The sequence below is a fragment of the Stenella coeruleoalba genome (assembly GCF_951394435.1).
Source record: "Stenella coeruleoalba genome assembly, chromosome: 6".
NCBI classification, from domain to species: domain Eukaryota; kingdom Metazoa; phylum Chordata; class Mammalia; order Artiodactyla; family Delphinidae; genus Stenella; species Stenella coeruleoalba.
Window position 1 is genome coordinate 77,666,629 of NC_137151.1, and position 13,458 is coordinate 77,680,086.

Sequence of the window (13,458 nt, forward strand, 5' to 3'; positions counted from 1 at the left end):
CTCTGTATACAGCTTGGGCAAGAGGGAATTTATAGCCAAAGAGTAGGGTGGGGATCAGTGGATGGAAAATTACTAAAAGGAAACTTCGGGGATTATGGAGGATTGTGGCTAAACCAACTCAATAGTATTCTTGTTTAAGACAGTCTAGGGTGATCAGGTATCACCTGAGGGATGGCAGAGGATGAGGAACCAAATCAGATATCCAGGGAAAGGGATACTGATTAAATTGAGTTAGCAGGATACTTGCTAAAATTGGACAATGCAGGCGAACATGGAAATACAAGAGTCAGGCCTAGCTGAAAAAAAGTTCAGAGGAGTCTGAGTAGTTTGGACAATGAGAGAATCTTTGTTAATAGCCAGCATTCAAAGTATACAAACCCCATTTTTCCCTATATATATATTTGCTCCATCTTCCTTACTAGCACCATTTGCCTCTTTGCTCTTGTTATTGTAACTTTCCAAAATGTTCTTTCCTTTCTTCATGACCACACTCCACAATCCCTCCATCACTCTAGCCCCACCTCGACCTCTACCTTCTAAACCTCTCCTCTAAACTGCTAGAATATTTATTGTCTAAACTGATCATTTTCATGCTTAATAGAATAATAACAATTATGTAAACATTTTGTGTTTCTGGTATCCCTGACTAGCTGTCTTCAGGGATTATGCTAAGTAAATAATAGGTATTTTTTAAATACTGGCTAATTGATTAACGGTTATTATAAGCACCACTCACTGTCTCCATTATTATCAGTTAATTGAGAAAATATACATTTAAAAATTACTGTACATTTGTTAACACTTTTATATAAACTTTTATTTAATAAAATAGCACATATACACTTTAAAATAGTTTACACACAGGAGATACTATGAATTTGGACTGTGAACAAATAACTCAGAAACATTTAGTTAATATTCACACAAAGGTTTCTTTTATAAAAGAGAGTCAGTCATTAAACACTTTTTAAGAACAGCAAAAAACGAATGTATAAAACAAAGAGGAGATGAAGTAGAACAAAAAACATAGATTTTCTGAGAACAATGTGTTTGTTCTACTTTTCTTCGGGTAAGCTGATTGGCTGGAAACCATTAAAAAAAAAAACAGTCTGGGCAGTCTGCCATGGAACAGGTTGGCTAGTCATTAGTAAAAGCTGTTTTAGTTACTTCTGGATTCTCTGAGAAACCTTAAGAGTTTAGTTGAGCAGCATTTATGACAGGCTGCCTCTGTGCAGTGTCTGCCAGAATTCTTCTGTCAACACATTAACTTTAGTTAAATTAAACTTGCACCATTTGCCCCCTCATGATTTCTCAATTCCCTAGGCAATTCCTGAACTTCATTTTAATTTGTAATAATGATTTTATGGCCCCCGACTGGGAATCCCCATTCTAAAGCATTGTCCATTTCATCTTTTTATGTGTATGTTCAGTGGTTATCAACTGATCTAATAGTCATTCTGCTACTGATATCACTCCAGGACTGAATTTCAGAAAACATCAGAGTAATTTCCCCAGAATGAAAAGAATGACACTAGGACAGAAAAATAACCGTAACAACTCCCAAATATTATCAGAATCCAGTTGCTACTAAATATTAGTGAAGATATACTATTTTATAATTAGCCACATGCCATTTCAGACATATCATTGTCTAACTCAGTATGGAAACTTCTATAATTCTGATTATTCCAGATTGATGACTTTGTAAATGTGATAGGCTGAGCTTAAATTTTCAAGTTTTGACGTCTTTATCTGAACGTGTAGTGTTACTAAAAATTAATTGGAATTTTGTAAAGTTATTACCAAGAGGTATAAGTACTGAGAGACAATTCTCCATGAGTCTCTTGCTTCTGAGCTTCTTGTGAGCAGAGGCACCGTCTTTTGTTCTAGACTATCTTTTCAAGTGTATTTGTATAGTGAATAGCTTTGGTAAATAGAGATAATGTTTCACCTGGAGCAAAGGGAAGGTTTCCTTATTGTTCATTGTAAAAGATTCAGATTTCCATGAGTTCAGGGTTTCTCTCCTGTCACACAACACACTATGTATACAGGCATCATCTAGTCCTATTCACATCATACCGTGGGTATAGAGGCTCAGGGAACCCATACAAAAATATTGATATTCTGTCTACCACTATTGCTATAGTTAATTAAATTGTCCTTTATCTCTCATCTAGTGATCGCGTGTCTTCAGCAGCATCCATGAGATTAACTTGTTAACCTGCAAATAGGGAAAAATTTCAGACTCTTAAAATGTCTTGAAAATAACAAATAAATTAGACTGAAGTAGATATATTGGTTCCTAACAGGTCACAATGAATCATTTACATTTTTCTAAAAATGGGAATTACACCAGTTGCTACCAAATGTGTCATTGTAATGAAAGCAGGCTTTTCCATACAGCACTCTGATAGCAAAGTTTAATTGTCCAAGCTAAGAAGAAACATATTGTTTCTAGATAATATCAACTAAAATTTAGTATCTAATAAAAACATTTACATAGTTATGGGAGTATTCAAGAATGAATCAAATGATTTGCTTATATGTAGCCTACCTTAAAAGGATCAATAAATTTTATTCATTTTCTGTATCCATGTACTTTAACGATACATTAGGATTCCTTTATAAGAAATTCATGAAACTTTAGAATTTGAAGGGATATGAAAGAAATCTAATATAAGTTTCTACTTTTATGAGAAGATAATGAAGCCCAGAGAGGTAAGTAACATGACCCCCCACTTTTTACCATAGTCTACAAACAATAAATGCTGGAGAAGGTGTGGAGAAAAGGGAACCCTCTTGCACTGTTGGTGGGAATGTAAATTGATACAGCCACTATGGAGAACAGTATGGAGATTCCTTAAAAAACTAAAAATAGAACTACCATACGACCCAGCAATCCCACTACTGGGTATATACCCTGAGAAAACCATAATTCAAAAAGAGTTATGTACCACAATGTTCACTGCAGCTCTATTTACAATAGCCAGGACATGGAAGCAACCTAAGTGTCCATCGACAGATGAATGGATAAAGATGTGGCACATATATACAATGGAATATTACTCAGCCATAAAAAGAAACGAAATTGAGTTATTTGTAGTGAGGTAGATGGACCTAGATTCTGTCATACAGAGTAAAGTAAGTCAGAAAGAGAAAAACAAATACCGTATATTAACGCATATATGTGGAAACTAGAAAAATGGTACAGATGAACCGGTTTGCAGGGCAGAAATTGAGACACAGATGTAGAGAACAAACGTATGGACACCAAGCAGGGCAAGTGGTGGGGGGTGGGGTGGGTGTGGGGGTGGGTGTGATGAATTGGGCGATTGGGATTGACATTTATACACTGACGTGTATAAAACTGATGACTAATAAAAAATTATTTAAAAAAAAAAGAAAGGAAATGAGGATGGTGTTTAACTGGGAATAAGGAAGGAGCTTGTGATGAGAAAATGATATGGGGGGGGTTTGAGATGCTGACAAGTATCAACACTTTCAGATCTGAGTAGTGGTTATGTAAGTATTCTCTTTTTATTTGTCACATTGACAGTTTTGTCCTGTGCACTTCTCAGTACGCATATCATATTCTACAATTAAAAACCTGCGTAAAGGGCTTCCCTGGTGGCACAGTGGTTGAGAGTCCACCTGCCGATGCAGGGGACACGGGTTCGTGCCCCGGTCCGGGAAGATCCCACATGCCGCGGAGCCTCTGGGCCCGTGAGCCATGGCTGCTGAGCCTGCGCGTCCGGAGCCTGTGCGCCGCAACGGGAGAGGCCACAACAGTGAGAGGCCCACTTACCGCAAAAAAAAAAAACAAAAAAACAAAAAAACAAAAAGAAACAAACAAAAAAAACAGCCAAGCCAACTGTCTCGTTTTTTTTTGTCTTGATTCTTTACACAGGTAATACTTTGGCTTAGGGTGAGCACAGACATTCGGGCTCACCCTAAGCCAAAGTATTAGGTCAGTAAAGTTGGTCTCCTGAACTACTTCTGCCTTCTTGATGGTGCACCTTTCTTCTCCCCATCTTAAGTATCCAATATATTTGTCCTCCTTTCCACTTTCCTAATGAAGTCTCCTTTGTGTTATTGGCCAATGGAGCTGAATTCATTATCCCTGCTGAAATAATTTGCATTTTAATAAGACACAAAATCTATTCCTTTAGTCATTAGAGCAATCTTAATCATCATATATCATATAATGATTCTGTACTACATAATGAGCTTGATTTAAACCAATTTGAACTTGATTTGGATGGCCTTAGCAACCTGCTCTTCCAGAGGAACTGAAAAAGATTTTCTATACACTTCCTTTCCTTACTCTCTACTACACAAGTTTATGGACTGGAAAATTTGCTTGTTGCTCCAGAAGCTATCTGCAAACTGGGGTGAGAACTGAACTAAAATATACCTTCCAAATATGCCAGCAATACCAAAAAGAGAAAAACATCAATTAATACAATTACATGGTTTTTCTTGTTTAATCTGCTGAAGTAATGGTTTATGTTAATAGATTTCCTGATGTTAAATTATCTTTCAACCCTGAAAACCAAAAACTCACTTAATTATGGTTTATTACCCTTTAATACATTGCTGAATCTAATTTGCTAATATTTTATGATATTTGTATCTGTATTCATGTATACATTTGTTTGAACTGTTCTTACTAGTATTCAGTATTAAGGTTATCTTCGAAAAATTAATTGTAGTCTTTTTCTATGGTCTGAAATAGTAAATAATAGAGAACTTATTTGTTCTTTGGAAGTTAGATTGAATTCAGATATAAAACAATCTGGAACTGGTGACTTTTTATTATTACCTCTAAAAACATTTCCCATTTCTTACACAGTAATCAATGTAGACATACATGTCTACTTCCTCTTGGATCATTTTAGGTAATTTATATTTTTATAGATATTTGTAATTATATCCAACTTAATCATAGATTACATAATTTATTAGTTTTTTTATAAATCCATTTTCCATTTTTATTGCCCTAATTATTTGGCAAAATTTCAGTCTTTATAACAATTCCCCAGAGTCCTGTGAAACTTTACTTCAAATTTCAAATATAAAAGTCAGTGAAACATATGGTGAACTCCGATATACCTATCACCAGCTTTGACAACTACCAATTTTGGTCCATGTATTCATTTAACTTCTACCCAATTCTCCCTGCTCTATATTATTTTGAAGCAAATCACAAATACCATATCATGTCATTATAGATATTTGTAGTATTTATCTACACAAGAAATTTTTTAGCATAATCACAATACTATTGTTGCAACTAAAGGAACAAGAATTTCTTTTTTCTACTGAAGTATAATTGATATATAACATTACGTTACTTTTGTTTACAACAAAGTGATTCAATATTTGTATATAATGTTAACTAATCACCACAATAAGTCTAGTTAACATTTGTCACCATATATAGTTACAAAAATGTTTTTTTCTTGTGACGAGGACTTTTAAGATCTAGTCTCTTAGCAACTTTCAAACATGCAGTACAGTGTTATTAACTATACTCACAATGCTGTATATTACATCCCCATAACATATTTATTTTATAGCTGGGATTTTGTACCTTTTCACCCCTTTAATTCATTTCACCCAAACCAACACCAATTTATACTGTGTACTATGAACTTGTTTCTTGTGGCAGTTTTTGTTTGTTTTTTATATTCCACATATAAGAAAGATAGTACAGTACTTGTATTTCTCTGTCTGATTTATTTCACTTACCATAATGCCTTCAAATTCCATCCATGTCACAAATGGCGAGATTTCGTTCTTTTTTATGGCTGAACAATTTTTCATTGTGTGTGTGTATAACGTTATCTTTTTTATTATTTTTTATTGAAGTATAGTTTACATACAGTATTATATATATTAGTTTTAGGTGTACAATATACTGGTTAGACATTTATATGCATTACAAAATGATCACCACGATAGGTCTAGTAAGCATCTGTCACCATACAAAGTTATTAGAATACTGTTGACTACATTCCCTGTGCTGTACGTTATATTCCCATGATTTATTTATTTTATGACTGGAAGTTTGTACCTCTTAATCCCCTTCACCTATTTCATCATTTCCCCTGTCTCCCTACCCTCTGCCAACCACCAGTTTGTTGTCTATACTATGAGTCTGTTTCTGTTTTGTTTGTTCATTGTTTTGTTTTTTTAGATTCCACATATAGAGAAATCATATGGTATTTGTCTTTGTCTGACATGTTTCATTTAGCATAATACCCTTTAGATCCATACATGTTGCAAATGGCAAAATTTCACCTTTTTATGGCCGATATTCCATTGTATATATGTACCACTTATTCTTCATTCATTTATCAATGGACACTTAGGTTGCTTCCATATCTTGTCTATTCTAAATAATGCTGCAATAAACATAGGGGTGTATATATCTCTTTGAATTAGTGATTCCATTTTCATTGGATAAATACCAAGAAGTGGAATTGCAGGATCATATGATAGTTTTATTTTTAATTTTTTGAGGAATATTCATACTGTTTTCCATAGTCCCTGTACCAATTTACCTACCCACCAACAGTGTAGGATTCCTTTTTCTCCACAACCTGGCCAACAGTTGTTATTTGTTGTCTATTTGAAAATAGACATTCTGACAGGCATGAGGTGATATCTCACTGTGGTTCTGGTTTGCATTTCCCTGAAAATTAGTGATATTGAGCATCTTTCATGTGTCTGTTGACCATCTATATGTCTTCTTTGGAAATATATCTATTCAGGTCCTCTGCCCATTTATCAGTTGGATTGCTTGTTTGGTTGGGGTTTTTTTTTTATATTGAGTTATATGAGCTCTTTGCACATTTTGGATATTAACCCTATATTGGATATATAACTTGCAAATATCTTTCCCCGTTCAATAGGTTGCCTTTTTGTTCTTTTGATGATTTCCCTCACTGTGCAAAAGATTTTTGGTTTGATATATCCCCCTTTGTTTATTTTTGCTTTTATTTCCCTTGTCTGAGGAGAAAAATCCAAAAAGATACTGCTCAGACTGATGTCAAAGGGTTTACTGTATGTTTTCTTTTAGGAGTTTAATGGTTTCAGGTCTTGGATTTAAGTCTTTAATCATTTTGAGTTTATTTTTACATATGGTGTAAGAAAGAGTTTTGGGTTCATTTTTTTGCATTTATCGGCCCACTTTTCCCAGCAGTGTTTATTGAAGATACTGCCATTTTCCCATTGTATGTTCTTGCCTGCTTTGGTGTAAATTAATTGACCATATAAGCATGGGTTTATTTCTGGGCTCTCTATTCTGTTTCATCCATCAATGTGTCTGTTTTCCTGTCAGTACCATAGTGTTTGGATTACTATAGCTTTGCAGTATAGTTTTTTGTTTTTTTTTTTAATTTATGGCTGTGTTGGGTCTTCGTTTCTGTGCGAGGGCTTTCTCTAGTTGTGGCAAGCGGGGGCCACTCTTCATCGCGGTGCGCCGGCCTCTCACTATCGTGGCCTCTCTTGTTGCAGAGCACAGGCTCCAGACACGCAGGCTCAGTAGTTGTGGTGCACGGGCCCAGTTGCTCCGCGGCATGTGGGATCTTCCCAGACCAGGGCTCGAACCCGCGTCCCCTGCATTGGCAGGCAGATTCTCAACCACTGTGCCACCAGGGAAGCCTCTGCAGTATAGTTTTTATTGAAGTATAGTTGATTTACAATGTTGTGTTAGTTTCAGCTACACAGCAAAATGATTCAGTGATATATATATATATATATATATATATATATATATATATATATATATATATCAGATTCTTTTTCAGATTTTTTTCCATTATAGGTTACTACAAGATACTGAATATAACTCTCTGTATCTGTCAATCCCAAACTCCTAATTTATCCCTCCTCCCCTTTCCCCTTTGGTAACAATAAGTTTGTTTTCTATGTCTATGAGTCCATTTCTGTTTTGTATATAGATTCATTTGTATCATTTTTTTTAGATTCCACACATAAGTGATATCATGTGATATATTGTCTTTCTCTGTCTGACTTACTTCTCTTAGTATGATAGCCTCTAGGCCCATCCATGTTGCTGCAAATGGCATTATTTCATTCTTTTTTACAGTCAATTTTATATATATATATAAAATTATAAAATAAAATTATAAAATATATGTATAAAATTATATATATATATATCATATTTTCTTTATTCATCTGCTGATGGACACTTAGGTTGCTTCCATGTCTTGACTATTGTAAATTGTGCTGCTTTGAACATTGGGGTGCATGTGTCTTTTCAAATTAGAGTTTTCATTTATCCCAGATATATGCCCAGGAGTAGGATTCCTAGGCCATATTGTAACTTTATTTTTAGTTTTTTAAGGAATTTCCATAGTTTTCTCCATGGCGGCTGGATTTACATTTTAAATTTAAATTTAAATTTACAATTTATACTCCCACCAACAGTGTAGGAGAGTTCCATTTTCTCCATTTTCTCCACACCCTCGCCAGCATTTATTATTTGTAGACTTTTTGATGATGGCCATTCTAACTGGTGTGAGGTGATACTTCATTGTAGTTTTGATTTTTATTTTTCTAATATGTAGTATAGTTTTAAATGTGGAAGCATGATACCACCAGCTTTGTTCTATTTCAAGATTGCATTGGGTATCTGAAACTTTCATTATTCTATACAAATTTTAGGATTATTTGCTCTAGCTCTGTAAAAAAAAAAAAAAAAAGCAATTGTTTTGATAGGGTTGTATAAAATCTGTAGATTGCTTTGTGTAGCATGGACATTTCAACAATATTAATTCTTCCAATCCATGAGCATCATTTATCTTTCCATTTGTTCGGTCATCTTCAATTTCTTTCATCAATGTCTTATTGTTTTCTGAGTACAAGTCTTTTATACTTCCTTGGTTTGATTTATTCCAAGGTATTTTATTCCTTTTTTTTTTGCATCTTTTTGATGTAATTTTAAATGGGATTATTTTCTTAATTTCTCTTTCTTATAGTTTATCATTAGTGTATAGAAACACAACAGATTTCTGTATATCAATTTTGTATTCTTCAACTTTACTGAATTATTTTCCTAATAATTTTTGGCATAGTATTTACAGGTTTTCTATATATAAAATCATGTCATCTGCAAAAAGTGACAGGTTTACTTCTTCCTTTCCAATTTGGATGCCTTTTATTTCTTTTTCTTGCTGATTCCTGTGGCTAGGATTTCCAATACAATGTTGACTAAGAGTGGTAAAGTAGGCATCCTTCTCTTGTCCCTGATCTTAGAGGAAAAGATTTTATCTTTCCTCTTTGAGTATAATGTTAGCTGTGGGTTTGTCACATATGGTCTTTTTTATGCTGAGGTATGTTCCTTCTACACCTACTTTGTTGAGAGTTTTTATCATACATGTATGTTTGATTTTGTCAAATGCTTTTTCTGCATCTATTGAGATGATCACATGATTTTTAACTTTGGTCTTGTTTGTATAACACTGATTGATTTGCAGATATTGAACCATCCTTTCATCCCTGGGTTCCATCTCATTTGATCATAGTGTGTGATCCTTTTAATGTATGTTGAATTTGGTTGGCTAGTATTTTGCACTGAGGATTTTGCCTGTATGTTTATCAGGGGTATTAGCCTGTAGTGGGTTTTTTTTGCTTTTTGGCTTTTTTTGTAGTGTCTGTGTCTGTTTTTTGTATCAGGGTAATGGTGGCCTTGTAGAATGAATTTGGGAGTGATCCTTCCTCTTCAATCCTTTGGAATAGTTTGAGGACAGGTATAATCTCTTCTTTAAATGCTTAGAAGTCACCTGTGAAGCTGTCTAGTCCTGGACTTTGTTTATTAGGAGTTTTTTGGATTAGTGATTCAATTTCACCACTAGTAATTAGTCTGTTCAGAGTTTCTATTTCTTCCTGATTCAGTCATGGAAGATTGAATATTTCTATGAATTTATTCATTTCTTCTAGATTGCCCAATTTGTTGGCAGTTAATCATTCAACTAATCTCTTATGATCCTTTCTACTTCTGTAGTGTTTGTAGTAACTTCTGCTTCATTTCTGATTTTATTTGAGCTCTCTTTTCTTTTTTTCTTGATAAGTCTAGCGAAAGGTTTATCAATTTTGTTTATCTTTTCAAAGAACCAGCTCTCATTTTCATTGATCTTTTCTATTGTATTTTTAGTCTCCTATTTATCTATTCTCTGATCTTCATTATTTCCTTCTTTCTACTAATGAGATTTTTTTCTTCTTCTTTTTCTAGTTCTTTTAAGTGTAATGTTAGATTGTTTTTTGTTTTTTTTTTTTGTTTTTGTTTTTTCTTGAGATTTTTCTTGTTTCTCCAGGAGGCTCTCCAAGATTAGCAAGTGAGTCTACCCCGGCATTTTTTAAACTGCTGCTTCTGCACTGGGACTCAGATTGAGTGAGTTTTTGTTCACACCTCTGAGGACTGAGGTCTCAGATTTCTACAGTCTTCCAGCTCTCTGGAGTTAAGGCCTGCTGATTTTCAAAACCAGGCATCCTGGTTACTGATGTCAGCATCATGGCAATGTCAAATGCTCACTTTTTCTTTCCCCTTCCATCTACAACCAGTAAAATATCCATAACTCAACAAAGGTCCTTCTGTCCAAAACAACAGGATGCCAGAGTGTTCCACACATCTGTACATGTAAAGGCAGGTGGACCGGAATGCATAGAGAAGGCAGATTGAGGGGACAGCAGCAGCGGTACCTGTAATCCCAGCCCCCCAGACTTGGCAGCTGAGCCCACAGCCCCAGAGAACCTGGTAGCAGAAGGAGAGGTGGCACACATGAGTCCAGCCTCCTGACCAAAGACCTGCCCCCAGCCAAAGGGAACAAGGCATCAGTCGCAGCAAGGCCTGTGATCCCATCCCTCCAGCCACAGAAGTACCTGCCACTCTAGCCCTTCCACCGGCAGCGGCAAGCTTGCAAACCCCAAAATCTTGGACACAAGGTGTCTTTGACCCTGAATTTCCACACTCTCCCCCTTTTCCAGTGATGGCAGAGCCCACAACCCAGGAGACCCTGGACACAACAGAGGCACCCACCATATTGGTGCCCAGGCAGTGATACCAACTACAGCATCAACACTAGCAGCAGCAAGGCACCAGCAGCCATAAAGAGACAAGCAGAGGCAACGAAGGTACTGAGTGACACTTCTGAGAGAGGTGGTAGAGTGTGGAAAGTACTGATTCCCAGATATAGCCAGAGGCAGCTCAGGTAAGAGAAACCACAAACTTGTGTTATAGTGCCACCTACTGAAAGACAGAAGAAAGGCCTTTAATTACTAACCTGTTGAATTGTTAGAATCAAGTGGAAAAAAAAAAGTGTACCTATGAAGAAAGGTGTTCAGTACTTCAAGTGTGCCAGAAGAGGAACAACTCATCAAGCACAATGAAAAATCATGGGAACACTGTGTTACAAAAGAAAAATAACAGTTCTCCAGAAACCAAATTTAAAGTCATGGAATATTGTGATATAAATCATGGAGAATTAAAAATAGCTGTCATAAAGAAACTCAACAAACTACAGAAAAACTGAGAAAGGCAGTTTAGTGGGTTCAGGAATAAAGTTATGAACAGAAGGAATACTTTACCAAAGAGATTGAAACTCTAAAAAACAACCAAACAGAAACTCTGGAGCTGAAGAACTCAATAAATGAGATGAAGAATGCATTAAAAAGCAGAAGTAGAGCAGACAATATAGAAGAGAGAATTAGCAAGCTCAAAGATAGAAATCTAGAAGTGATACAGGTAGAAGAAGAGACAGAACTGATATCTAAAAAAATGAAGAAATTCTATAAAATTTATCCAGCTCCATTAGGAAGGGCAACACAAGGATAATGGGAATGTCAGAAGAAGAGAGGGAGAATGGAGGAGAGTTTATTTAAAGAAATAATAGCTGAGAATTCCTAATTACCTCAACACAAAAAGATTTTCTCCAAGACACATTATATTAAAACTTTCAAAAGTCAATTACAAGGAAAGAATTTTGAAAGCAGCCAGGGGTAAAAAGGATGGTATCTACAAAGGAAACCTCATTAGGCTATCAGCAGATTTCTCAGCAGAAATTCTACAGACTATGAGAAAGTAGAGTGACATACTCAAAATATTGAAAGATAAAAGCTGTCAGCCAAGAATACTCTACTCAGAAAAGTTATCTTCTACCTGAAATGAAAAGGCAAAAGTATACAAAACTTTGAGCAAGGTGATAGACAGAATCAGAACATTAAAACTCTGCATTAGAATAGGTTGTTAAGCACTTAATTATATCATAAAGGTTAAAGGGAAAAAAGCAATAAAAATAACTATAACTATTTCAATTTGATAATGATCTCACAACGCAAAAAAGGATAATTTGAGACAACAAAAACATAAAAGGGGAAGAGGAAATGGAGAGAACCCATATAGGCAAATGGAGATAAGATGCTATCAGTAGAAAATGGACTATTTTATCTATGAGATTTTTTTTTACAAACCTATGGTAACCACAAAATATAAATCTAGAGCAGAAACATGAAACATTAAAAATGAAGAAACCGAGAAAAACATCACAGAAAACCACCGAACCAAAAGTACACACAGAAACAAAAGGTGTGAGGGGAGGAGATATAGAACAACCAGAAAACAAAAGATAAAATGGCAGTACTAAGTCCTCATTTATCAGTAGTCACCCTAAATGTAAATGGATTAAATTCACCAATCAGAAGATAGAGTGGCTGGATGGATTAAAAAACAAGACCCAACTATACACGCCTCTAGGAGACTCATTTCAGTTCTAAAGACAAACACAGGCTTAAAGTGAAGGGATGGAAGATGATACTACAAGCAAATGGCAACCAAAAGAAAGTGGGTGTGGCCATACTTATACCAGACAAAATAGACTTCACTCCAAAAAAAGGAAACAAGAGACAGAGATGGACATTATATAATGATAAAGAGGACAATTCATCAAGAAGACATAACAGTTATCAATCAATATATATGCATCTAACATAGGAACACCAAAGTATATAAAACAATTACTAATAGACCTAAAGGGAGAAATTGACAGCAAAAAAATAATGTTAGAGGACTTTAACAGCCCCATTACATCAATGAATAGATCATCCATTCAGAAAGTCAGCAAGGAAACAGTGGCTTTAAATGCAACATTAGATCAGGTGGACTTAATAGATTTATATAGAACATTTCACCCAAAAGGAGCAGAATACACATTCTTCTCAAATACACATGGAACATTCTCAAGGATAGACCATATGTTGGGACTCAAAATACATCTCAATAAATTTAAGATTAAAGTCATATCAACCATCTTTTATGACCACAGTGGAATGAAACTGGAAATCAACTATAAGAAGAAAGCTGAAAAAGACACAAATGAATGAGACTGAATAACATGCTACTGAACAACTATAGGGTCAACAAAGAAATCAAAG